The sequence below is a fragment of the Pelophylax lessonae genome (genome assembly GCF_965119305.1).
Source record: "Pelophylax lessonae genome assembly, chromosome: 3".
Taxonomy (NCBI): Eukaryota; Metazoa; Chordata; class Amphibia; order Anura; family Ranidae; genus Pelophylax; species Pelophylax lessonae.
In genome coordinates this window covers 159,583,420-159,610,599 of record NC_138770.1, presented here as the reverse complement: position 1 = coordinate 159,610,599, position 27,180 = coordinate 159,583,420, and the positions used below count along the sequence as shown (strand labels likewise).

Sequence of the window (27,180 nt, the reverse complement as noted above, 5' to 3'; positions counted from 1 at the left end):
CAATCAGTTTGCTGAAGACAAGCAGACTAAGGACATGGATTACTGGAACCATGTCCTGTGGTCTGATGAGACCAAGATAAACTTATTTGGTTCAGATGGTGTCTTGCCTACAGTTAAGCATGGTGGTAAGAGTGTCATGGTCTGGGGCTGCATGAGTGCTGCCAGCACTGGGGAGCTACAGTTTATTGAGGGAACCATGAATACCAACATGTACTGTGACATACTGAAGCAGAGCATGATCCCCCTCCCTTTCGGAGACTGAGCCACAGGGCAGTATTCCAACCCCAAACACACCTCCAAGACAACCACTGCCTTGCTAAAGAATCTGAGGGTAAAGGTGATGGACTGGCCAAGCATGTCTCAAGACCTATACCCTATTTAGCATCTGTGGGGCATCCTCAAGTGGAAGGTGGAGAAGTGCAAGGTCTCTAACATTCACCAGCTCCATGATGTCATCATGAAGGTGTGGAAGAGGACTCCAGGGGCAACCTGTGAAGCTCTGGTGAACTCCATGCCCAAGAGGCTTTAGGCAGTGCTGGAAAATAATGTTGGCCACAAAAAATATTGACACTTTGTGCCCAATTTGGACATTTTGACTTAGGGGTGTACTCACTTTTGTTGCCAGTGGTTTAAACATTAATGACTGTGTGTTGAGTTATTTTGAGGGGACAGCAAATTTACACTGCTATACAAGCTGTACACTCACTACTTTACATTGTAGCAAAGTGTAATTTCTTCAGTGTTGTCAAATGAAAAGATATACTGTATTAAAATATTTACAAAAATGTGAGGGGTGTACTCACTTTTGTGAGATATTGTATATGTATGTACGTATGTATGTATATATATATATATATATATATATATATATATATATATATAATCAATAGAAATCCTTCTCCTAGGCAGGTGTATATATTGTATTTATGCCTCTGTAGGACAGATATACAGTATTGTTGTGTATGCTTCATTATTGGGAATTCTCACTTCCTGCCTTAATGACAGTGGATAGGAAAGAAAAGTAAATCTTCTAAGAGGGATTAGAGGCAGCACCAAAACCTGTTAGGGCTTGTTTACACAAGCATTGGCAATTGAAGAGCGATCTTTTTAGTTGGCAGGAGATGCCTCCTTACTGCCTGTGTTAACCTCTAAAAGCCCACACCACTGCAACGGCATGTGACGAGGTTCCATTCACTTGACAGAGTGGATATATTTTGCCACATCTCAATGCATAGCACAGTGGTGGGGTCGAAGCATAAGTATACCCCATATGGCTACCTTTGCAGCTTAGGAGGGGTGGTTGTGGTGGTAAGAACAAGACTTTTTTTACAATCCCCCTCCCAACTGCAAGTGTCAACTAAGCCTTAATCTAGCCATACACAGGGGGATTTTTGTACAAACGTTTGTATCAAAAAATATCATCACTCTATGGCCTCTTTTACACCGTCCATCTCCGTAGGCGGATCCGTGTTGCTCAGCGGGGATCGATCCGCGATCCCCGCTGAGCCGGCGGATGACAGCTCCGTCTCTGCTTGCAGTGCGGAGAGGGAGGTGTCTCAGCCCCCACTGCCCTCTATGGGGGATCGGATGAGAGCGGACCGCCTGTCCGCTCTCATCAGATCCGATCCGATCCCTGAACGGATGGAAAAATAGGGTTTCCATCCTTCCAGATTTCACGGACAGGATCGGATACGGATGGCAGCGGGTGTCAGCGGAGGTGTCTCCGCTGACACCGCTGCCTCATAGAGCTGCATGGAGGATCCGATCAGATCCGCCTAAAAAACTGACAGGCGGATCTGATCGGATCGCCCGTGTGAAAGAGCCCTATCCCATTTAGCCATTTCTTCCCATATATGCAATTACAACCCTTCATCCATAGTCAGGCCAAACCTCGCGAACCAATTGCATTCCTGCCCTTGCTGAAAGTATGAATAACTTCCTTTGCCACCAAAAAATTAATATCTGACTTCTACAATTTTTTAAGACAGCACCAACTATCTAAGAATCCTACCCATGTGAACTAAAACTTCCGGAGGGGGAGATGTAGCACCTAATCCAAAAGGCTTGGACCAAAAAGCGTAGCATAAAGCCACCCCAAATGAAACCTGGAGAGAAATGCAGTTGAAACATATAAATAAAGCATATTACACCTTTACTTTACCTATTCAACATCCTTCCCATATTATTTTTTTCTCACTGAGTGCCTAAAATGCAACTCCAATTCACCTGTGCTGTGGTCATGTCCCCATATTCAACTCGCATGGACTCAAACCACAGACTATTTGACCCAATTAACGGGACGGAGATGCCTCCTTTCTGCTTTATTAAGCTGGATACACACTATACAACTTGTGTTGTTAAATTTCCTTTAAATTTACCTTCAACTATGTAGTACAAGAGCCTACCTGATTGCATACAAATTGAAAGTGTTTAGATTTGACCTCATATTATATGGTTTTGGTAAAATCTAAAGGAAAAAATCTAAAGACAATTGTATAGTGTGTATGGATCATAACTTCTATTTTTCAGACAGGGAAACCCCTTCCCTAAAAAGATTTGAACATGTAACTATTTTGACAACAAGAAAAATTATCCTAATGAATTGATTTTAACCACATCTTTCCTCAGAAACAGATTTTTAACAAAAATTAAACAAATGAATGCTTCTTGACAATCGGGAAGCCTCAAACACCAGGATGCCCCCACTAAAGGGTTCTTAGATTCTAAGAGCTTTTACTTGCTCTATACCATGATTCCCACTCAACTAATAGAAACTATTTCATTGTTTAAACACTCCCTCTCTCTTAGGGCTCTTTCACACGGCGTTCCGTATGTCCGTTTTTCATCCCATCCGTTTGCGGATGAAAAATGGACATAATGTATCTCTATGTAAATACGGATGTCAGAGGATGATCATCCTCTGACATCTGTTTTTTGTCAGTTCAGTTCAGTTTTTTTGAACGGAGGGGAACCCTATTTTTTCTTCCTTTCAAAAAACGGAACGGAAGCAAAAACAGATGTCAGTGGTGTCATCCGCAGACATCCGTATTTACATAGACATGCATTATGTCAGTTTTTCATCCGCAAACGGATGGGATGAAAAACGTACATACGGACCGGATGACACAAGTGTCATCCGTGTCCGTTACAAAAAAAAAAAAAAGGACCTGATCGGGCAAAAAAAAAAGGAACGCCCATGTGAAAGAGCCCTTACTGAGAAGTTGAAAGATTCTCTGGGTTGCCTAAAATCTTTCTGATGCAAACACCACCCTCCTCCTATCTAACATTTCTCCTATCTTTATATCCTTGAAAACTGATTGGAATTCATAGCTTTCTCTTTTCTCCTATTAAAGCAGTATTAAACCCAAAAGCAAACATTTATTAAATTGCAGTTTACCAATTCTTAGATGTGATGGCTGTATTTGTTTTCTTTTTAGGCTTTCTGTCCTTTATTTTCACCTGGTAAACTGGGCGATAGGTCTGTTGTTTTTTTTAACAGAACAAGTTGAGACAAACCATTTTGCTTACAAGGATCAGCTTTTATTTACTTATGTATGACCTTTATCCTAAGGGCTCATGTACACTGCAACTTGTAAACGGCCGTTTAGGAGCAGTTGGGCGTTTTTTTCAGAAGCCCCTGAACCCAGCTCTATCTTATCTTATCTGTCCATGTACACAGGGTCGTTTACAGTCATTTACAGGCAGTTGAGTTCAGTGTCATTTTTTGGAAAGCAATTATTTGCATTCAGGATGTTCAGAACGTGTGTTAACCGGCGTTTTTAAACGCAAAAACGCGACCGAACGCGATCACCCGCGTTTAGCGCTCGCGTTTTTCCATTTTAAAGGGGAATGATTTTTTTACCTCTAGAAACGGTTCTGAGCACAAACGCCCGCTAAACACGGCTGCAAATGCGACATAACAGACGTTTTAAACATCCTTTAAATTCCAGCGTTCAAGGGACTTTTTAAAATGTCCCGTGTACATGTAGCCTAAAAGGGGAAAAAATTGTTGCTGTAACTGTTATAAAGGCTGAGCTGAAGTTTTGGCTTAAATGTTTTAGCGTATCTAAAGAAAGTCGCTCTAACACTCCCCTTTCCTTTAGACTGACAATGCTTCCGTCCAAAGGGGCCCCTGTTCTCCTTCCTCCTGAGCGGGGGCAAGCTAATACAGGAGGTGTTTTACTGGACAGATAGTCAGGTGAAAACAGAAAGAAAAAGCCTAGAAAACGAATGCAGTCACCACAGCTAATCATTGGTAAGCTTCACTATATTACTTTTTGGTTTTGGGTTTAATACAGCTTTACTGTAAGTAGCATCCTCTAATCCATATATAATAAATGTCTAGGCAAATAGTTGTAGTTAGGATTCTGCTAAAAAATTGGTTGACTTATTACTAAGATTTTATTGACCTACTGTTAAGATTATGCTGGAATTCATTCCTATAACCGTATTGGATATGCTATGAGACAATATACAGGCCAACCTGTCTAGGAGCAATAAGTCCCGGGCCTTTATCTGCTCCACTAATACATTTATCTATTTCCCAAATATATAATCTACTTAAAGATTCCTGATTGTTATGACTGGTGCTATGTCATTTTTTTTCTCTATATGTAATGTACATAGCTGAGTACACCTCCTAATTGTACCTCCTAAAACTTCAATAAACATAATCTCATCACCTCATTTCATAATGCCATCAAAGACTTGACAAATGTAATTTGAAAACACAAAATTTACTTAGATTTTAACATATGATTTTAGAATGAATGGAATTTCCCAAACAAAAGCACATTCACTGTTAATATTTTGTTCATTCAAAAAATTATAAAAATAAACTGCATTGTGCTTCTTTGACTTTTTTTTAGCATTACGTCTGAAACGGTCATTAATTTGACCCCATCAACTATTAGAAAATTGAATGATTGTCTCCAATCAATTTTTTCTTACAACATTTTACTTGTACATGACAAGCTTTAGAGGCTCTAACCCTTCCCCCTCCATGAGTTAGGCAGGTCAAAGATTATGCAGTTTTCTTTCCTTCCACCACGATTACTTGACTCCCCCCATCAACACAGTCAGTGTTGTTAGGGGGTTCCCTCCCCCAGCGTTATTGTGTTTCTCCAGTGGGGAGCCTTCTATGTAGGTAAAACACAGTGATTAGTGTTGCCGGATATAGCCAGTGGCTCTAATCATTAGGGAAAAACCCAGTTCAATAAATTGACTTGTGTACAACCAGGATGCCCATACATACCTCGAAATTCGGCCAGTCCCTGGTGAACTGGACAAATTCAGATTCATAAATGGCCAGATTTAGGCTTTAAAATTTCCTTTGTTTTCTCTGTACCCAACACCCTATGTCCATAAGATGTGAACAAGCTTAATTTTCCTACACCAAGATTCAAACTGTACTAAAGGCAAAAAAAAAAAGAAATATTGACCAGGAGAAGTTTCATGCTGGTAAATAGATCTTACCACTGGCTATACCAAAATGACATTTGTGGTTTGAGGCAGTATATATGGAAGAGTTAGGTTTCTAGAAACAATATTAATGACCTAAATGATAAACTTCCAATTGTAATTGATGCGTTTCAGTGCTTCCTAAAGAACTGTGTTTTCTTAAATATCAGATCAATTTACAAAATAGATGGCGTGAGTACTCATGCTAGCTTTGTTTTTCATGGACGCATGATTAATCAGTGCCATCAGCCACCACATGGCATCACCAAAGATTACATCCTATAATGGCACAAATAAATGCAAAGCCAAGTGCACAGAAACAATAAGGCCAAGAGCAGGACTGCATGACTCTAAACATACCTGGTGTGTCCTGGCGGTATAATTGCTCTTTTCTTCCAGACCTCAAGCTTTGAACTGATAGGGGGAGGGGTGAATCAAAAGGTCCTCAGCTTCTCATTCATTTTCTAAAAATATGAATAATTATTAAATGTAACAGAAGTACAACAGTATACGTAAGGAAAAAGAAAAAAAAAGAAAAAACTATTAATGCATTTTTATACAGACAATACCAGTTTCAAAGACAGAAGGACATTTATTGTATTTGGAACCCATTGCAATGTTAAAATGAATTGGCGCAGACATAGAAGTGGCCTCTATTCCAAAAATGAGTATCCATTTCTGTATTTCAAAAGTATGTTTCCATGTGTATATATTTTATGCCTCATAGTGTAGAGCTCTAGGCAAAATAAATTCTGACCATCATAAAAGGAATCGTACAGAAACAGAAGATAGATAGATACGGTAGATAGATAGATAGATAGATAGATAGATAGATAGATAGATAGATAGATAGATAGATAGATAGATAGATAGATAGATAGATAGATAGATAGATAGATAGATAGATAGATAGATAGATAGATAGATAGATAGATAGATAGATAGATAGATAGATAGATAGATAGAACTGCCCAAATTTGTATCACCAATCTTGCTCTAATTTTAGAGTTTGCGAAAATTTGTGGTAGACCCTATTAATATCTTTGGAGGGCGAATGTGTACATTTATTTCTGGCATATCAGCAGGTATTTTTCTGTACTTAGAGAGTTTTTATGAATCTGTTCACACCTTTGTGATTTGGTAACCCCAATGCACCTGCTCAATGCACTTTATTTGCAGCACCAAACATGCATACATGATTTTTGGCCTGTTGGGTTGTATTGGGTGGCCCATTCAATTGAATGAACTGCCCCAACTCAATGCATGTTCAGCATACCTGGCTTGGTGTGAAGAGGCCCCAAAGGATTAAACATAGGAAAATGTGCACGTATTGCAGAGATGCATCGCATATGTGAAATACACTTTAACAGTCTGAATATCATGATTCAAAGGGAAGATGAGGCTTTTCTAGTGGACTCCATATATTATTGCAACATTATACCCTGAATTGGTCAAATCTGTTGTGTACTTTGTATGCCTGTTAAATCTTATAAATCCCAGTCTGGCCTTCATACATCTTGCTAGTAAAAACTTCAACACTTTTGAAATAAATGTTTTAGTTCTGTCTATTGAGCATAGATCATTCACAGACAATTTTACACTTGCCTTGTAAAAAAATGAGCACTGAGGAATATAAAGGTAGTCTGATTAGCTGCTTCAATGATTCTTTCTCCCAAGGACCTTAAAATTTGAAGATGCTAATAAAATGCATCTATATCAATAGCATATGACATATTAACAGAACAGCGTATCATTAATGGTTTCTTTAAGAAGAAAAGTTAAAATGAATAACTGTTTATACTAGGAAATCAAAGCCATTGATTACAGATTTAACAACAAATTTCAGCAGCATACAAAATATAGTTTATCTTATTTTAGGTCTGGCCCCTAGGAAAAACTTAATGCTACTGTAGCACCCTGTCCTAGGCTGGTTAAATTCCATTTTTGGCTCTGTTATACCCAGCTGAGAAGAAATTTATTTTTCAGGTCTGGTAAGATCTCCCTAAGCTTGGTGGTTAATTGCTCCTGCCTGCTTCTGGAAGAAGCTTCCAGAAATACAGTAGGACAGTTAACCAATGGGTTGTGAATATTTATCTGACCTTAACTAATCTCTGGGAGGCTGGCCTTGAAGGCGTGACCCGGAGAATACAATTTTTTAAGATAAATTATAAATGTTTAAGAGGGTCTCATCAGAGTTTTCTCTCTTCTGAGGTCTCCCCTTGGTAGGCAGCCTGTATGTTACAGAAGAGCTGTTGCTGCTAGGCCTCAGCGTGTGTTTGGCTGAGAGACGTGGAGGAACTTGAAGTTCAAGAAGCTTGCTGGATGGCACTGCCTGTGAAAGCTCGGCTGGAATAGGGAACCCTTGCACTGAAGAGAGTTGCAGGGAAATTGGTTAGGAGCTGTCTCTGGACTGTCTCTACACTGTGAGTAGGACTTTTTGCCTAGTGCTCCAAGTGTGCAACTACTTTGAGGGATAGACACCAGAGGATGCTACAAGGGCTGTGATTGCTCATACAGAGGTTCAGACTAGCTAACTGTCCCCTCTACATCCCATATTACCTAAGTTTGTATAAACCCAATGCCAAAAATGTAATATACTGCCGCTTACTAATCCTAATGCTGGCCATACACGCACAGAATTTCGGCAGACTGAACGATTATTCGTGGGTCGAAAGCGAGTTGGCCACTAACTTACAGAATAAACTCTTTTACATAATCGTTTTCATGATCATAATGATCATTCAATAACATGCTCAATATGAGTCAGAATATTATTTTCATTTCAATTATACTATACACATAAAAACTTTTGTAGAAACGATAAAAGTTTTCGCTATGGATCCATCGACATTAGCCGGGCACAAGGTCGAAATCGTCGGTAAACTTGTGTTCACTAACGGCCACATGATCGAAATCGTCGGTAAACTTGTGTTCACTAACGGCCACATGATCGAAATCATCGGTAAACTTGTGTTCACTAACGGCCCGATTTTCGAACGATCTTTCCTAAAACAACCATTTTCGGCCAAAATTCTGTGTGTGTATGGCCAGCATTAGATGTGGTGCATGCATCATTTTTCTTTTCTTGGGCTTTTTTCTCTCTGTTTTCACCTGGTGATTTGGCTAGTAACACAACTCCTGTATTAGCATGCCTGCTCTCTGGATGAAGGAAAGCCATCCCTTTCCTCTTATTGGGTCCTGACCTGTGCTCTTGGCAGCTTGTATGGGGGCACTTGTGCAGGCTTAATCCTGGGTTGGGCTGTGTGGGTCTATAGACACACACAGCATGATCCTCCCTGCCCCCTCACTTTCTTCTTACAGGATTTGATTGACAAAAGCATGAGCCAATGGCTCCCACTGTTGCCTTAGAATCCTGTGAGGTAGGTATTTAGGGGGCTGGGGGAGTGGATCATGGATAGTTTTTATCTTAATGCAGAAAATGGAGGCACAAGAGCTCCTATATATGTACGCATTTCTTCTGTACATTTATTTGCTTTCCTAGAATTTGTCTTTAAAGAGAGGTGGCGCTGTAAACACTTAGATTCAGGGTTTCACCAACAACACTTGCCTATTTCTAAAGGAAACAACCCAATATTTCTTTTGATGCAGTTATAACTATGACACTGTGTTTTCCCCTACTATCTCATGATCTGTCTTTGTCATCTCCACCTGGGCAAGGTCATTTTAAGTACATTACATCCTTCCAAGCCAAAGGTTATTTATGTGTGTGACATTAATGAGGATATTATTGCTGCATCCTTTTGGCCAAGTAATCCCTAGGCAATCTGAAGGATCACCAGCTGCATATATTAGATGTATTCAGAATCTTATCTATCTATGTCAAAGGCTCAAAAGAATATGGTAGGTTAAGGTTATTTGTCCTTTACGTGGGTCACAGGAAAGGAAATCAGGTTACCGTGATATTACAGGAAAGATGGATAGGGTCAATGATGATTAAGACCTCCTACTGGGAAATATGTGGGAACATAAACAAACAATATACAGTAGGTTTCTGCAATATGAAACTGCGTCGCATTGTTAAAAACAAAATGCCAAAACACACCATATTACCAAAAGTATTGGGACACCTGCCTTTACACGCACATGAACTTTAATGGCATCCCAGTCTTAGTCCGTAGGGTTCAATATTGAGTTTGCCCACCCTTTGCAGCTTGAACAGCTTAAACTCTTCTGGGAAGTCTGTCCACAAGATTTAGGAGTGTGTCTATGGGAATGTTTGACCATTCTTCCAGAAGTGCATTTATGAGGTCAGGCACTGATGTGGATGAAAAGGCCTAGCTCGCAGTCTCCGTTCTAATTCATCCCAAGGATATTTTATCAGGTTTAGGTCAGGATTCTGCAGGCCAGTCAAGTTCCTCCACTCCAAACTCTCTTATCGATGTCTTTATGGACCTTATTTGTGCACTGGTGTGCAGTCATGTTGGAACAGGAAGAGGCCATCCCCAAACTGTTCCCACAAATTTGGGAGCATGAAATTGCCCAAAATATCTTTGTATGCTGAGACTTTAAGAGTTCCCTTTACTGGAATCAGGGCAAGACCCAACTCCTGAAAAACAACCCCACACCATATTCTCCACTCCACCAAATGATTTTAACCAATGCACAAAGCAAGGTCCAAAAAGACATGGATGAGCCAGCTTGGGGTGGAGGAACTTGACTGGCCTGCATTCCCAGAAGAGTTGAAGCTGTTATAGCTGCAAAGGGTGGGCCAACTCAATATTGAAAACTATGCACTAAGACTGGGATGTCATTAAAACTCATGTGCGTGTAAAGGCAAGCCTCCCTATACTTTTGGTAATATAGTGTATATCATACTGAAATATAGAAAAATGAGCAGGTTTATTTACTGTATCTTGTTGTCACCTCAAAATTGGCTCACACATAGCACCTGTGTCAATGGGCTTTTGTTCACTTCATCCCATATGAGTCTATGGAGATACAAAACCCCTTTAAAGTAGGAAAATGCAGGTCAGAAGGAGGCTAACTGCAGGCCAAAGGCACCTGTCCATAAATTATAAATGATCTCAGAAGCTTCTCTAACTGGTGTCAAACTGAAGTAATTGACACAAGCCCAAAGCCCGTCCACACCGGCTGAACTCTGATCTGAACAAAAACATTTCAGTACTCTGTAATGGGAGACCTAGTTAGATCTCTATCAACAACATAAAAAAGAAGTATATCCTTTAAAGCTAAACTCTGGGCACACAAAAAAAAATTAATCATTTAAATATATTTCTCATGGGTTGAACAAACTCTGTGCAAGTGCAGGGAAGCGAGCATAGGAGTTTAACAAAGTGTACAAGGGCAACAAAGTGCATGCAGAAAAAGCAAGCACATGGCACGGTGCAAAAATGCATACATGGCCGTGCATCTGGGTGTCAATTTAGACTGACATCTGTCTAACCTCATTGGTGGATTGAATAAACAAATTATAAAATCAGTGCAAAACTACCTATCAATATTATAGTATCCTAAAATCCCTCACCCAAAAGTGCAAGTGCAATACTCCTGTTGACAAATATAACCTATCAAAAATTGTCTAAAGAACTGTGCACAAATTGTAATATTAAAAGGTAATTATGAAAAATTTGTAGAAAGGAAAAAATGTCATGTATAAAAAAACATATATAAAAAACAACAACGATTCATATACATGCAAAAATCCAGTGAAATTAATAAGTATTAAAAAAATCCTCAAAATTCATAAAAGAAAGTCCAACAAAGTGCAGAAAAGTGCAATAATTCTGTGCAACAAATCTGTGAAAGGTGTGTGCCAAAAAACAACCTGTGTACTGCTTACACCAATCACCCCAAACTGACTCTGGCTCTCAACATCCGAGCCACGAGCATGAAATGAGCAGTAATGTCCAGTGTCCTACTCCCGCCCTACTAGTTTCGTCATTTGACGTCCTCACGAAGAGCACAATATTAACAAATATACACGTTGGAACCCTCAGTGTCAGGTAGACACTTACCTAATGTGAGTTTTATCTTTTACCTTTTTAATAAACGGTTGAATGGTTTTATGGAATCACGCTATGTGGACTCATCTTTCCTCCCAACAAATGACATATCCCTACCTGCTCCTATGAGAGTGTCTGTATGATGGTGAACATATAGAGGGGATTGTGGACCTGCACGCTGGATTACTATACATATAACAAAGACGTAGTAGCTGGTTTATAACTTGAGCAGCCACTCCATCTGATGAGTCAGTTTGGGGTGATTGGTGTAAGCAGCACACAGGTTGTTTTTTGGCACGCTCCTTTCACAGATTTGTTACACAGAATTTTCTTTTAGTTTAGGACGGAGTGGTGAGGGTTTGTCCCAGTGACATTTGTCACCAAGTCTGAAGGTGAGGAAAAATCTAAAACGTTTAGTTGTCACCAGAACAGAGACAATTGTTGTGGTTGTGACTAAGAGGGGATTTCCCTCAATTGTGAGAGATTTCTCTTCACTTTCTATTGTATCTACAGAACAGTAAGTGAAGGGAAATCTTCGTAACGGGATATAAACAGCAAATAAATAAGGAATTTTACCCATTTCTTACTCTACCTAAAATAAAAAAATAGAGTTTTGGCTTTAGATATACTTTAAAGTAAAACAGTCCAGTAAGCTGTCATTTCTGACCTCTTTATCTTATGGAAATTTTGCGTGGCTATCAGGCTTTTCGAATAGCTTAAATACATTCTATTGCACTGATCTGGAACAAGTATACAGTACATATCAAGAGATCTGACATCACTTTGACTTCAGTTGTTGCATGCTTTTTCCAGATCAGAGCCTGAGAAAGTATTGAAGACAGTAACACCAAAGAACTAGGGTTTTCAGAAGGAGGTTAGCAATGACAACAGAAGAAGCAATCAAAAGTCACTACAAGCTCTGGAACAATGTATTGTTTGTGACCCCTAAGTGACTGAGGAGCACCTGAATATTTGTGCCCATAATACCAGGTTTAGTAAGAGCAGCCAGGAAGGTAAACCATTACTTCTGCTATTGTGCTTCTAAGTAGGCATCATGGTTGGTATACTCAGTACCCTATTCATTTACATTTTTTTTTTTTTTTTTTTTAAAGTTCCAGGGAATTTAGTATAAGCCAAGCCACAACAGTAACAAGTGCTTAGCATAGCAGCAACTTGCGTCACCATCAGCAAAAAAAAATAAAAATCTCACCCCATTCTAAAGTTATAGAGGCAATAAACCCAAAAGCAAACATTTGTTATATTGCAGCCTACCATTTGTTTGATATGATGGCTGTAATAGTTTGCTTTTTTTCCTTTATTTTCTTCTGGTGTGATCCAGTCAGCACATCTGTTGTTTTTCAAAAGCACAAGCTATCCAGCAGAATGTATCAGTTTACATGGGTCAGACAAACTGATTATAAAGTGTGAGCTGGAGTTTGGCTTCTGTTTTTTAGTGTATGTAAATCTGCTAGTACATCTAACACTATCCTCCCCCCAGACTAACAATGCTTCTGTATCTCCTGTGCTCATTCTTCCATAGTTGTGCCAGGTCACCAGGTAAAAAGAGATGAAAAAAGTCAAAGGAAAGAAAACTGAAGCAGCCACCACATCTAATGATTGGTAAACTGCAATATAATATGTTTTGGGTTTAATACCACTTTAATGTAAAATATAAGCTCACTGGCCACTTTATTAGGAACACCTGTTCAATTTCTTGGTAACACACAATGCTAATTCAGTCAATCACATGACAGTAACTCAATGCATTTAGGCATCTAGACATGGTGAAGACGACTTGCTAAAATTCAAACCAAGCATCAGATTGGGGAAGAAAGGGGATTTAAGTGACTTTGAATATGGCATGGTTGTTGGTTCCTAGATGGGCTAGTCTGTGTATATCAAAAATTGCTGAGCTACTGGGATTTTCATCCGCAACCATCTCTAGGGTTTGTAAAAAAATTGGGGATTACCCACGCGCTATCGCACCCCACAGAGAAATCTCAAAAGAACACCAAGATTGACAAATTCCTAATGTCAAGTAAAGCAGACAGATAAAGCAAAAGTGGTGCTGCACCTATTCAAAAATATGTGCTGGATCTCTAATAAAATCACAAATAAAAGATTGTATGTGGTAAGCAATGAATCCATTCATATGCACCTTATTAGAGATCCAGCACATATTTTGAATAAGCGCAGCACCACTTTTGCTTTATCCATCTCTAGGGTTTACAGAGAATGGACCGAAAAAGAGAGAATATCCAGTGAGCGGCAGTTATGTGGACTAAAATGTCTTGCTGATGTCAGAGATCAAAGAAGAATGGGCAGACTGGTTTGAGAAGGTAGAAAGGTAACATTAACTCAAATAACCACTCGTTACAATCAAGGTATGGTAACCATACCAAGGTAAGACCACACCGGGTGCCACTCCTGTCAGCTAAGAACAGGAAACTGAGGCTACAATTTGCACACGCTCACCAAACACGACAATAGAAGGCTGGAAAAAAAGTTGCCTGGTCTGATGAGTCTCAATTTCAGCTGTGACATTCAGATGGTAGGATCAGTATTTGGCGTAAACAACATGAAAGCATGGATCCATCCTGCTTTGTATCAACAGTTCAGGCTGGTGGTGGTGGTGTAAGGGTGTGGGGGATATTTTCTTGGCACACTTTGGGCCCCTTAGTACTAATTGAGCATTGTTTAAATGCCACGGCCTACCTAAGTATTGTAGCTGACCATGTCCATCCCTTTATAACTTAAGTGTATCCATCTTCTGATGGTTCCTTCCAGCAGGATAATGCACCATGTCACAAAACTCAAATCATCTCACCACTGGTTTCTTGAACATGAAAATGATCTCCCTGTTAAACATGAATGAGAGCAAAAAGATCGCTCTGGTGTAGGAATGTCCTGACAATCAGAATGGTGCTGGTTAAGTCCGCAATCCCGACAGCTGTACAATAAAGAAGTAGGCAACCGCACACCGACTTGAGAGCAAAAAATGATAAAATCCATTTATTGAAAGTCCAAAAAATCCATAACGACAAACCAAAGACAGGAGAGAATACAGTTGACGCATTTCAGTAAATTATATTCGCTTAGTCATAACCGTGTGGATACATGTGGAGATACCGACTAAATAGTGAAACTGCAGCCAAAAAGCCAATAAACGTTAATTGAATGAAAGGCTGCAGACCATAGAAGCTAATTGCTAGCAAATTTTCACACTGAAAGAAGAAAAGTGAACCCCACATGAAAGAAAAACAAATAAGGTATAAAAACAAATAAGGTATATGTAAAAACACAATAGAACGAAGAAAAGAAAGAAAAGAAGGCGAAGAGAAATAGAGAAGAACATCTGGCAGGTGGCAAAGATTGTAGAGTACCCAATCCATATGTGTAGACTAAAATAAATGAAAAAAACAGAAATCCCTACACATTTTAAAAATAAATGGCAACATGTATCCGCATTAGGTCAAACATTATATAAATACAATGTAGCAATCAATACAAAATAATAAATGAAAACATTATATATTAATGCAGAGACACTAGAAGTGCGGAAAGAAAAAAGAAATGAGAAAGAAGAGAACGGAAAATAGTGAAAAGTCGATCATAAGCAATATAGATAATATAGATAAAGATCCATCCTAAAAAAGATACAATCAAATGACCAAAGAACAACATGACCTGGAGAGACATATACATGTATACATCGCTGGAAACAACATATATACTGGATGTAATGATAAATGCATGAGCAAAAAATGCATAAGCAAGAAGAGGAAAAAGAAATCAGAAAAAAAATGTGAAAAAAGAGTTCAGAAAAAAGAGTCCAGAAAAAAGAGTCCAGAAAAAAGAGAGCCAATAGACACGGAAGTGAGTAAATATCGGCTAAATGATTTCCCTGTACTCCAATGGCCTCCACAGTCACCAGATCTCAATCTAATGTGGTGGAACGGGAGATTCGCATCATGGATCATGGATGTGCAGCTGACAAATCTGCAGCAACTGCGTGATGCTATCATGTCACTATGGACCAAAATCTATGAGGAATGTTTCCAACACCTTGTTGAATCTATGCCACAAAGAATTAAGACAGTTCTGAAGGCAAAAGCGGGTCCAACCCGATACTAGCAAGGTGTACCTAATAAAGTGGCTAGTGAGTGTATATTACAGGGGGTTTTGCAGGCCCTAACAAGCACCAAACCGACCCTTGCCAAAAGCTCCATTAAACTCTTTTAAATTGTATATTTAAAAACATAAACAAATTCCTAATTTTTATCCTGCATACGGAAAACATATGCATGCTGAATCTGACGTATGAGTGCTAAGTGCAACAATCTGAGAACTTGTCTGGTGTCAAAGACCTAGTAGTGCACTGAAGTATGATAAACCTGGCACTAAGGATAAAAACACGGGTAGGCATCTCACTCCTGATGACAAGTTTAGCTCGAACATAATCAATAATTCAATGAGTTAGTTCTTTTCAGATGTCAATTTAAAATTAATGAGCAAAAGATGCATCTTGCATTAAGCTTGGGCTGGGAAACATTTTTTTAATATTGTAAAAAATATGTTTGTAACCCATCCCTGGGTATGTTAATGCCACTGAGGCATTTTTTTTTTTCTAGTTTTGGACATAGTGGAGATGAATTAGAACACCTGCTGGTTTCACACTCTCTATTTGTTCTGTTTGCCATAATCATCAAAAGGGAAAGCATAACAAAATCCCACATTTTGGGTTGTCCTCAGAACAGTAATAGCAGGGACATTTTCTAATTAGGATACTCGTTCTGGTGACCTGAGGGACCCCACTGTATTCCCTTAAATTGCAGGGATTTTCTCTCACTTCCTGTTTTAGCTATGGGACAGGAAGTGAAGGTAAATCCTTCACTTCTTGGGAAACAGATGGCAAAAAACCTAATAGGAGTTATAACCCACCCTTACTATATCTAAAGTTAAAAAAAAAAAAACTGAAAATTGTATCATACTTGAAGTAACTTTCTTTTCCTGGTGCCTATTCTTTGCAGCATACATGTGATAATAGCCCCGCATACTTCTGCCCACAGGACCAGTGCATAGCTATAAAATGTTAACACCCACACAACAGCCCATTCCCTGTACATCGCTAGGAACCAACTGGGAGGGTACGGTATGCTGCCATGGATAGGCACCAGGAAAAGAAAATTACTGTAAGTATGATACAATTTTCTGCTTTCCTGGTGCCTCCATGGCAGCATACGTGTGATAGATCAATAACTAGCTATCAGGGTGGTAAGCTTCAGCAAAATTCCATCATGAGAAAGTGAGTAAGCTACTGGCTTCCTGCCAAAGACAGGTGAAGTGAGGACTACTTAGCTAATCAACAGTGCAGAATGAATGTGCCAGAATGGAACTTGATTGGCTCCTCTGCCTGTCAAATTGTCTTACATCTCTGCATAAGGAGCCCACGATGTTCAGATGCTGCTAAAGGAACATACAGCAATTCCTTTCGGTGGTTGCAGCCTGGCCATATAGCAGGATATTAGAAAAAACTTTAGGAACCGCAAGGCGATTGTGCACTGGAGCCTTCTACCATTGTTGGTTTCTAAGGAGCTAGGTATAGCTACTTTGGCTAGCTAATAACTCTTTGCAAGTGTGCCATCATTGATCTGGATGTATTGAAGGAGTACTTCACGGAGTCGGACAAAGCAATCTCACTACGGCATAGGCAAAAAACACCCACGGGCTCTTGATGCCATGACAACAGGAATGCTGTGAACTTCCTGCAGCTTGAAGAGCTTCTTCAATATTTCTTATACCAGAAGCTGGCTTCAGATAAAAGCGAATGTCTGCCTGGTATAAAAACAATTGAGCACCATCGTTGATACCCTCCCCATCCGCATCAACATGCAAATCCCCAGGACAGGCCCCTGGAGTGCACACCCTCAAAAGGGACATGCCCCCAAAGCCTGCCCCAAAAATTACAGTGCAGATGGAAAAATGACAACGGATAACACCCAAATGCTCCCGCAGCAAGTGCATTAATCCGACTACAAACACCCCAAGCCCCTGGTAGAACACTGGGAAAGTGAGGATAGAAGCCTAGGTGGCAGCCTTGCTGATCTGAGAAACTCTAGTCTGCAGCCAAAATGCTCAGGATGCACTCATAGATTTAGTAGAGTGCATCTTGACAGGACAGGATGGAACCTGAACCCTAGACCATGGAGTTGGTTGATGGTCTACTGAGTCAACTTGACATGATAGGGATAGAAAAATGGAGCATCAGCACAGGATCCATCTTGAAATATAAGCGGAAAGTAAATGCTGAGAGACAAGCTTTCCAACACGACCAAATCCAACCACGAGACTGAAACTTCCTTTAGGTGAACTGAATGGAGATCAAAGAGCTGAATAAGGATGTCCTGTTTGAGGAGACAGATATAAACTAACTGGAGCAAGATGGAGAACTGGGTTCTAACAACCTTGTCTTATGTTAAACCTGTGAAATGTTCCATGCCAGACAAGGTCACCAGTCTTGAACAGTCACCTCTCCAAGTGAACTACTTAAGATCCCACAAAGTCACATGGGCAGCAATCATAAGCTCCAAATGCTGACTTAGGCCTAGCTGCAGGAGAGGACTTGTCCAGCGAAGAAACTTTTGGGGAGAAAGTTTTGAGGCTTACACCAAAATATAAGAAAATAAGAAAAAAAAAAAAAAAGCAATAACCACATGTCCAGCAATAGTTTTAGCATGAAGAATTAGCATCAGGGGATTCCTAGACTCCATGATGCCCGGTCTCAAAATTTGAGCTTCAATTATCAAGCTGTCAAAGGCAGTTTGAAGCGGGATGGCAAAACACATTCCTTAGAAACAGAGGATTCTGATCCAGTAGATCCCTTGGAGCAACTGTCAAACCTTTAGGTTGGCGTACCACATCTGCCTGGATCAGCCTAGAAAACCAGAATGCTTTCCATTCTGAACATGCGAGACAAACGAGGGAAGAAAGTACTGAAGGTCACAGGAGCATCCTACCAGAGGACCACTGCACATGAGCTAAAACTGCCTAACCTTTAGTTTGACCTCAGGGGCCCAGTAGTCAACCTCTTAAGTTGGCTACCTGGGAAACCTCCAGGAATAGCTCCAGGGATAGAAATCTCACAGGTTTAGGCACTGCTGTCAGATACAGTCTGCCTGCCAAGATGTATACCTGGGATACTCATGCTGGACAAGGCTGGAGCCTGACGTTTTTCCAAGAATACCAATCCAGCCTTTTGCTACTGCAAAACTCTGGATCCACCTGAAAATTAAAGGATGCCACCTCTATGGCATTGTCTGCTTGGATCAAGATTATATAAAGCAGCTCAGAAATTCTGGATGTTACCTTGGAAAACAAGATGCCAAAGACAACCAAGCCACTTGATATCAAGAGTGTCTAAGTCTCTTCCCCAGAATGATCCACTGTCTGAGGTGTCTTTCCATGGGGTTCCTTAAAAAAGGAAGATAAGACTTCCTTGCATGAGAGCCAGACCCCTGAGCCTCAGCAATCGTTAAATCACCTGACCAAAGGCTGAGTCCATTGTCCCTTGAAGAACAGAGGCCTGTAAAAGCCTGGGGTGAAACCAGGCCAAAGAAATTGCCTCACATGAGGCTACACTAGGTTCTAGGCCTCTCATACGAAAGTGGAGATCCAGATTGCTCCTGGTACAGACAGCTTGATTCTGGGACTAGAGTGTGAATGAACCAATCCAAATTACTGGAATATCTGGAGAACCATGTCAGGTTGCTCAATAGAGCCTGCACCAATTATTTCCCCCATCTAAGGATCTCTCTATGAGAATATTTCAGAAAGGCAATGAGACTAGTACTGGGTCCAGCATTCTAATACATGAGATGCTGACCAATAGACACGGTGCAGGATCCCAGAATGGTAGTGCATGGGTCCAAAAGCAAGGCACATAAATTGTTCAAGGTATGGGAATAGAGATTGACCCAGCCCCAACCCACCCAAACGACCACACTAGGAAGCCCACACTGCCAACCACAGGCTGGGAGACACCCCCAGCCCGTGCAGCTGCAGACCTGGGAATGTCCCACCGCCCGCGACCAGCGGTGCCGCCCCCCCAGTGGGAACAGCCGAGCTGGCTGGGGCCAGGACCCCGAACACGCCCAAGCCCACTACTAGATGGGAACATAAATTATCTTTGATGTACACCAAGCCAGAAAGTGTCCCAGGAGAAGGGAGGTGTCACATACCTGAAGGCTGAGCCTGATGTGCAGAGGGAAGGCTTCTCATACAATCCCGGCTCTGGGACCACCGATGTTGTGACAGTGGCCACGAGAGTGTGGTGGTGTAAGGGTGCCTGGATTGTCTTCCAAAAGATGGACGTAACACCAGGGTTGAGCAGAAGGTAACAGCAGGTAGGCAGAACTGGCAGATTCCAGGCTGGTGGCAGAAGGCAGCAGGCAGCAGGCGGGTGTATGCAGAGCAAGAAGACACAGTTTGCTTTTTCAGACAAGCCGTGGTCAGACAAGCTGGTGACAGATGATCAATAGCAGGCAAATACAGAAGGCAGAGAGTATCCAGGGTACAACAGGCAGAGATCAGCAGCGTGGATTCAGGCAGGTGGGTAAAGACAGTAGGAAGGTCCAGATACAGACCAAGGTCAGGATAGGAGAGATGTAAGCGGAGTCAAAGGCAAGCCGGGTCAAGCACAGAAGAAGTAGGCATGGGCATACTTAGGTAGGGGCAAGGGGGGGCAAATGCCCCCCCCCCCCTGGAATCTCAACTTCCCCTTTCAAGTGGTTGTTAAGCCACTTTATACCATCCTGTCTGGTCTGTTTAATAATCCTGTGTGCCCTGTGTCTGTGTATGTGTTTTAAAAAAATAAGCCTATCTTTACAAGTTTTCAGAGGGCTGAGCTCCGCTCATGTGACCCGCCAGCTCTCTCTTCTCCCCGTCTGACAGCTGCCTACAGCGGATGGGGGCGAGGATTACTCACTGATGTAAGTCGGAAGGGTAAGGAGGATGGGAGGGGAGAGGAGGAGAGAGGCGGTGGGTCACGTGAGCGGCGAGTGGCGCTCTGAAAACTTGTAAAGAATGGCTTATTTTTATAAAACACAGACACAGGGGCACACAGGATTATTACACAGACTGTAGACAGGATATGAAACTTTAAATGAAACTACAGCTGCAGGAGGGGAGGGGGAGGGGCACTGACACAGGAGCAGACAGGCAGGGAGGGAGGGGGGGGGGAGAGGACAGAGGAGGACAGGAGGGCTGCGGATGACGGAGACACGTAAACCGACCATAGTGTCAGAGTTCAGCAGCCATGGTATACCGTGGTCAGTTTACAGAGGGGAGGACATAGCCAGGCAGGATCAGCCAGGTATTTTAGGTGATAGAAAGGGCCAAACAGCAAAGCACTGTGCTGTATAACATGCTTTAAGGGAACCGGATCAATTTTTTTAAATTTGTTTTAGGGTAACAAATGCTTTAAAAATAAATGCTGCTGTTTGCTCTTTAAAAATAAATACTCAAAATAAGTATAATGACTATGCCCCTGCCCTTCATGACATTGTTTAAAAGGGGTGGAGCATGGGTGACCTTAAAATAATGCCCCCACTGAAAAAAGTTCTGCGGACGCCCATGGAAGTAGGATAAGGTTTCAGGCACTCAGGTACAGCTGCAGATCAGACAGCAAAGCTTCAGTGCCATTGCTGCACTTGCATATGATACTTGGCGCCAACGTCTATTGGCGCTCGCGTTATATCTAAAACGTTGGGCACTTGTGAGATCACGCATGCGTATTTGCATCTGCCTTTGGGAAGTAACAGCACTGTGGCCAGCCTGTTCCTGACAGGAGGAAATGCAAATGTTGTTGTTTTCTATGGAAAACTAGCATCTGAACCCAGCCCCTTAAAGCTACAAGATGCATACCAGATGTCACCATGGGCTCTTGGGGCAGAAGCACCTTGACCCAGAAAACCTTCAGAGGATATGTAGAGACCACAAATGGAGAAAAGATGCTTACTAACAATTAGAAGGAGAAAAAGAGCTTGCAATCTGTACTCTAGCCTTCTCCCACTAGCAATGACAAGTGTTCAACTTCAGCCGCATCTCTAATGCTGTTGACCTAGACTGTCTCAAAGAGAACCTATACCTGAAAGACTATGCAGGCTACTTCTTCCAATTGAGGAAATGCTGTAGCAACTTTCTTATCTAGAGCCTGCTCTGGTTTCTTACCCGGCTCCTCTGGTTCTTCTCCATTCATGGTAAACTTACCTACCTGAAAGAGAATGGCCATCAGGGGCAAAGCTGAACACAAAGTACCAGCTTATCCTCTCTGTTCTTCCTTTCCAGCAGTTGGCCTGCGCTCTGCTGAGGGAGGCTTTATGCAGTTGGTAGCAACAGCATTGGAATGCAGCTTGAGGTATTCTCAATAACTTGGATATGGTAACTTGACCCAGGCCCACAGCAATCCTTTGCGACTATGAATAGTGGGCAGGAGAGCTTCAGGGTTTTTTTTTTAACTATTGCAAGTTTTCAGAAATATAACTAGGGGTACATTAAAGTGAACTTGTCATGACAGTGCATATGTGCATATGTGTAATCCCTTCACCTTCAATCGTGGTCTCTCACCTTATATATAGACCCAAGAGTCACCCAGGGTCTAAACCAGCATTGCACCCTCACTGGGGGGTTATGAAGGAGATACTGCTCCACAGGGAAACTGATCCACAATTCCTTTATATCGATCTCAAGCCACATAAAACATGGAAATAAGATAAAAGGAAATCTAGTGCTCTCTGTATCAAATAGGCAAGGTATTTATTTAAAAAAACTGGCCGCACTTACATTAAGTAGCACTCAGCAGTGCGTGCATAAGCAGGCTTGTATATTACAGGAAGAAGGAATAGATGCGATGATCGGCATGCATGCTCCGCCCCCTATACGCGTTACGTCAGGGCTCTCACAGTGTTGACTTCCTCGGTCAGGTTTAAGCCTAGATAGCATTTGAGTGAACTTTTATTTACGACCTCTAGATTGGACCATTCCCCCTTAGAAATCAGGTCAAGGTTAAGGTACACAAAGAGCTTGAGTTTGCGGGAAAAGGGTACAAAGACATGTAGAGAGGGTGCCAGTGTGTGGACCCTTAAGTGTAGAGGGGGTGCTTAGTGAGAGGACCCTGAAGTGTACAGGGGGTGCCTAGTGAGAGGACCCTGAAGTGTACAGGGGGATGCCTAGTGAGAGGACCCAGAAGTACAGAGGGGGTGCCAGTGGTTGGGCCCTGAAGTGTTAAAGTGAACAGCGTGCAGTGTTGAGAGTTGCAGAAGCAGAAGCAGTATACAGAGGCTACCTCAGTCAGCAAGGACTGGAGGGAGCAGTGTTCAGGACTTTTGAGATAACCAGAGCGTCAGAAGTCAAGGTCCAGTACACTTCAGAAAGTCAGTGTTTTTCAATCACCAGCAAGCGTTGGTCGGCATCCAGCCGGCGTCAAGACATCGCTGAAAGGCATTTTTCTTCAGTGTCCCATTTGTACCTAGTTGAGCCATAGGCATATCCCAGTCATTCCCTTCTCCCATCCCCAATATAAAATAAACAAAACAAACCAAAGATGCCGGACTGGTCTTTGACTCAAATCTCACACTCGTGTATTCAGTTTAAAGGGGCTGCTGGCATTTCCGGTAACCATGGCAGACCCACATCAGGCCCAATGCCTGGAAATCCTACTACACAAACATAGGGGGAATATGCAAACTCCATGTGGGTAGTGTCCTGGAAAGCAGGAGTGCTAACCACTAAGTCACTGTGCTGTAGTGGAATGGTACTTTTACTATATCCAGACAATTAGCCCCAGAACACAACACTCCCAGCATCCTTTCAGATGTGTAGCATCCTGTGCAAGTGAAATCACCAAAGATGAAACTAAAAGAAGAAAACCAAAGAACATTTCAGGGAATTTCTGCAATTTGACAGCAAATTCTGTGCAGAGTTTTGGAAAAGGCAGTGAAGTACTTATAGTAGTAGGGATTATGATAATGGAATATGTGGTTAGGCTAAATAAATAGGTAGAAAAGAAGGGGAGGAAGTTTCAAAATAAAGGACACAAGGACAAATAAAGACTTATAAAACAATTACAAACATCTAGATACAAAAGGGGCTTTAAGAAACCAGCATCTCAGATGGATTAACCATGAGATAAGGTTTTGACAAATAATCCTGAAGAAGATGCCCTGTAAAGGTGTACACTATTTCTCTTTATGCTATCCTACTAAATATAGGGCAAAGAATATATATTATTTCATATTTATTTTTTAAAGCAGACAGTCTTACTGTGAACTAGGTTTCTACCTAATAATGAAATGTGATCATAGATCCTGCATGGCTGTCTGGCTTTACTTCTCTGGTCCGACAGGTATTGATGCACACTGTATTGGCTAAAACATATTGCTTCTATGTTTAGTCTAGTGGCAGTAAAAATTATGTTATGTTGTTGGGTCACTGTAGCTTGTATACATATATCACGGTTTACATGGCAGTCATATCTGTGATGCCTTAAAGGAAAATCATGCTTTACAGTTCTAACAGCTCATTGGTGCATATTGGCAAACTGAACTCTCTATGCACCCCACCCTGTTTTTCTGTGTGCTTGTATATGAACAGTTAGTTGCTTTTGTACATATCGCTGCACAGCTTGTTGAATTAGCAGGTTATGTTGAAACATTAACCACTTGCCGACCGCCGCAAGTACATTTACTACGTCACTCGCCCAGGAGCCTGTAGGGGGCGAGCGTGCGCTGCCTGGGGCACGCTCCCGCCCCCGCTCGTTCACGGCTATCCCCACGTGAGTGACCGGCGGCTCCGATGTCCGCCGGTCACTCGCGATCTCCCAGTGGAGAGGGAGAAAGGCAGGCGGCTAATGTAAACAAAGCCACCTGTCATTCTCCCTGGTGTAACAGCAGAGACTATACGATCCTGCTATGTAGGATCGTATGTCTCTGTGGTTACATCAAAAACCATGCCCCTTGACAGTTAGAAGCATGCCCCTAGGGACATACCTAACCCCTGGATCTCTAATAAAGTTAACCCCTTCCCTGCCAGTGTCATTTTTAAAGTAACAGTGCATACGTATAGCACTGATTACTGTAGTAATGTCACTGGTACCCCCAAAAGTGTCAAAAATGTTAGTCAGGGGTCCGATCTGTTGCAGTCCTGCAAAAAAAAAAAAAATCGCAGATCGCCGCCATTACTAGTTAAAAAAAAACAATAAAAATGACATAAATCTTTCCCTTAGTTAGTAAACGCAATAGCTTTTGCGCAAACCAATAAAAATACGCTTATTGCGATTTTTTTTAACAAAAATATGTAGCAGAAAACAAATTGGCCTAAAATGTTAAAAAATTTTGATTTTTCCCTTTTTTTTGGGGGGGGGGGGATTTCATATAAAAAAATGTGAAAAATATTGTTATTTTTTCAAAATTGACGCTCTTTTTTTGTTTATAGCGCAAAAAATAAAAATCGCACAGGTGATCAAAAACCACCAAAAAAAAAGCTGTGGGGGCCATCAGAAATGCAGTTGCCTGTGCAACCTCAAAGCACTCAAACCAGTCTGGCCAGACTGATTGATCAGAACTAGCTCTGCTTCTTAGACAGAAAAAAGAGAATGGACAATGGAGAGGTATAGAGACACCGTAAGTAGATGTACTATATTTTATTGTATTTAACATAAAGATAACAAAATATGCATATTACAAAAAAATATTAATAACAATTAATGATAAAAAAAATCAATACTTATTTGGTATTTAAAGTGGTTGTAAAGAGAGAGACGTTCTGGATTTATAAGTTGAATACTTTGTCCCCTCATGGGTTGAACGAAGAACTTGACACATATTCTGTGGTTTAAGATTACTCACCCTGTTTCCCCTTTTTTTCCTCTTTTTTTCCCCCCTTTTTTTTTTTTTTGTTGTATTAGGTCAACCATTACCTCTGTGTATTTTTGCATTTTTGTTTTTGTTTTTTTTTGTGTATTGTGGTATCTGTAACATTGTAGTTGCACTGTGTTGTTCTATCACCAGTGGTCTGCTTATGGGTGGAGCCAGTGAGTGGGTGGCAACGCCTCTTCCTTTTTATTTTTATTTAAATTGCCCTTTGTTTTAGAGCCACAGGAGATCTGAAGAAGGGCTTGGCCCGAAACATGTTATCCCCTTTGATTTGTGGCCATCCATGTCCGTTCTGCCAGTAGACAGCCCACACGACGGTGTGCTGTCCCCGGACCAGTCAGGCAGCCTCTGTTCAGCACGTCTGAGCAGCGAGGCGGGCAGGCTCCAGCGAGCGCGTCCCTGTGAGTCAGCCACGGTGACGTCATCACCCGCTGCCGCTGCAGCTGTTTGAGAGCAGAAGCGGACGATGCCGCACTGACTGATCGTCACCCGTGGCTGGAGCGGTTTGCGGGGGTTGAGGTTCCCACTCCCCCCTCTTCATCTCTCGCTCCTCTCAAGGCTTTCAAGTGACTTCACCAGCAAGGCTCCCCATTTGGATTGATGCGGCCATCTCGCCCCTGGGTCCCCCTGACTCAAGTGTCTTCACCAGCAAGGCTCTCCATTTGGACAGACGTTGCCATCTTGCTCCTGGGTCCTCCCGACTTGAGGTATCACCTGACTGTATTGTTGGACATCTGCTGGCATTTGTCTATTTTAGTAGCACCTTTTAACCTTTTTTAATAAATGTGTTCAATTGATTCAAGAGCCTGAGCAGCATACATTGATTCTGTTATTGTGTCTGGGAGCGCCATCATACCCAATTTTTGTTGCAAAGTGGTTGTAAACCCATTTTAATTACTTTTACCTATAGGTAAGCCTATATTAAGGCTTACCTATAGGTGCTGTAAATATCTCCTAAACATGCACAGTTTAGAAGATATTTGCAGTGCATGCAGCCAATGACGAGCCCAGTGCCATGACTGGCGGCTCCCGTGCGCATGCGCTGGAGTGACGTCACGCAGCTCCGGGCAGTAATACTTGCCGGAGTCCGCAGACCCGGAAGAAGACGGGTGAACCTGGATGCGGCCAGCAGCGTGGACATCGTGGGCTTCGTTGGAGGTAAGTGTCACATAATGTGCTAGTATGCAAAGCATACTAGCACATTATGCATTTACTTTGCAGGGAAGAAAAAAAAGAAAAAAAATTTGAGGAGTTTACTTCCTCTTTAAGCTGGACATCTAGATGTTCTAGCACAGAAGGAGTAAATGACGAACCTGCAGTCACAGACAATTTAACTAGCAATGCAACAGAGTTGAAATTAGATAATCATAATAACATATTTATGAAAATGGCCTGGGTCATAATTATGGCAGACCCTTCCATATAGAGATAATCTTAAGAAGGAGAATCTTCTTTAAAACAGAAAAGGCATGCATCTGGAAAAAATTGCATTGCAGTATACTTCACCTGAATGGGATTGTTTTCTTCCTAACAAAATTAAAGCTTCACTTTAAAATAAACCTGTAGCCTGGCTATAGACAATTTAGTATTTATATTTTCTTACCAAGTATTAAATTAGAAGCACTGAAAATTTTCAAGTAATTATGTCAGTTGCTCAGCTCCTCTTGCCCCCTTCTAAGCAGCCTTCTTTGGCTGGGTTCACAATTGTGCATTCTTGCAACACACAAAAAAATGCACATCCTGTTCCTAATGGTGCCTCAATGCACCGTGTTAACTCACTTTTGCTCGTAACAAAATGATGCGTTATT

The 27,180-nt window shown here is 41.5% G+C and overlaps 1 protein-coding gene across 1 annotated transcript in view; it reads right to left on the bottom strand.

Annotated features, from left to right (window-relative positions):
• Positions 1-5,924, bottom strand: part of MYT1L (myelin transcription factor 1 like) — a 451,852-nt gene extending 445,928 nt beyond the window's left edge. The window contains exon 1 of the mRNA XM_082250801.1: positions 5,821-5,924. The gene's annotated coding sequence lies outside the window, so the exon portion shown is untranslated. The remainder of the gene's footprint in view (positions 1-5,820) is intronic.
• Positions 5,925-27,180: the final 21,256 nt, after the last annotated feature.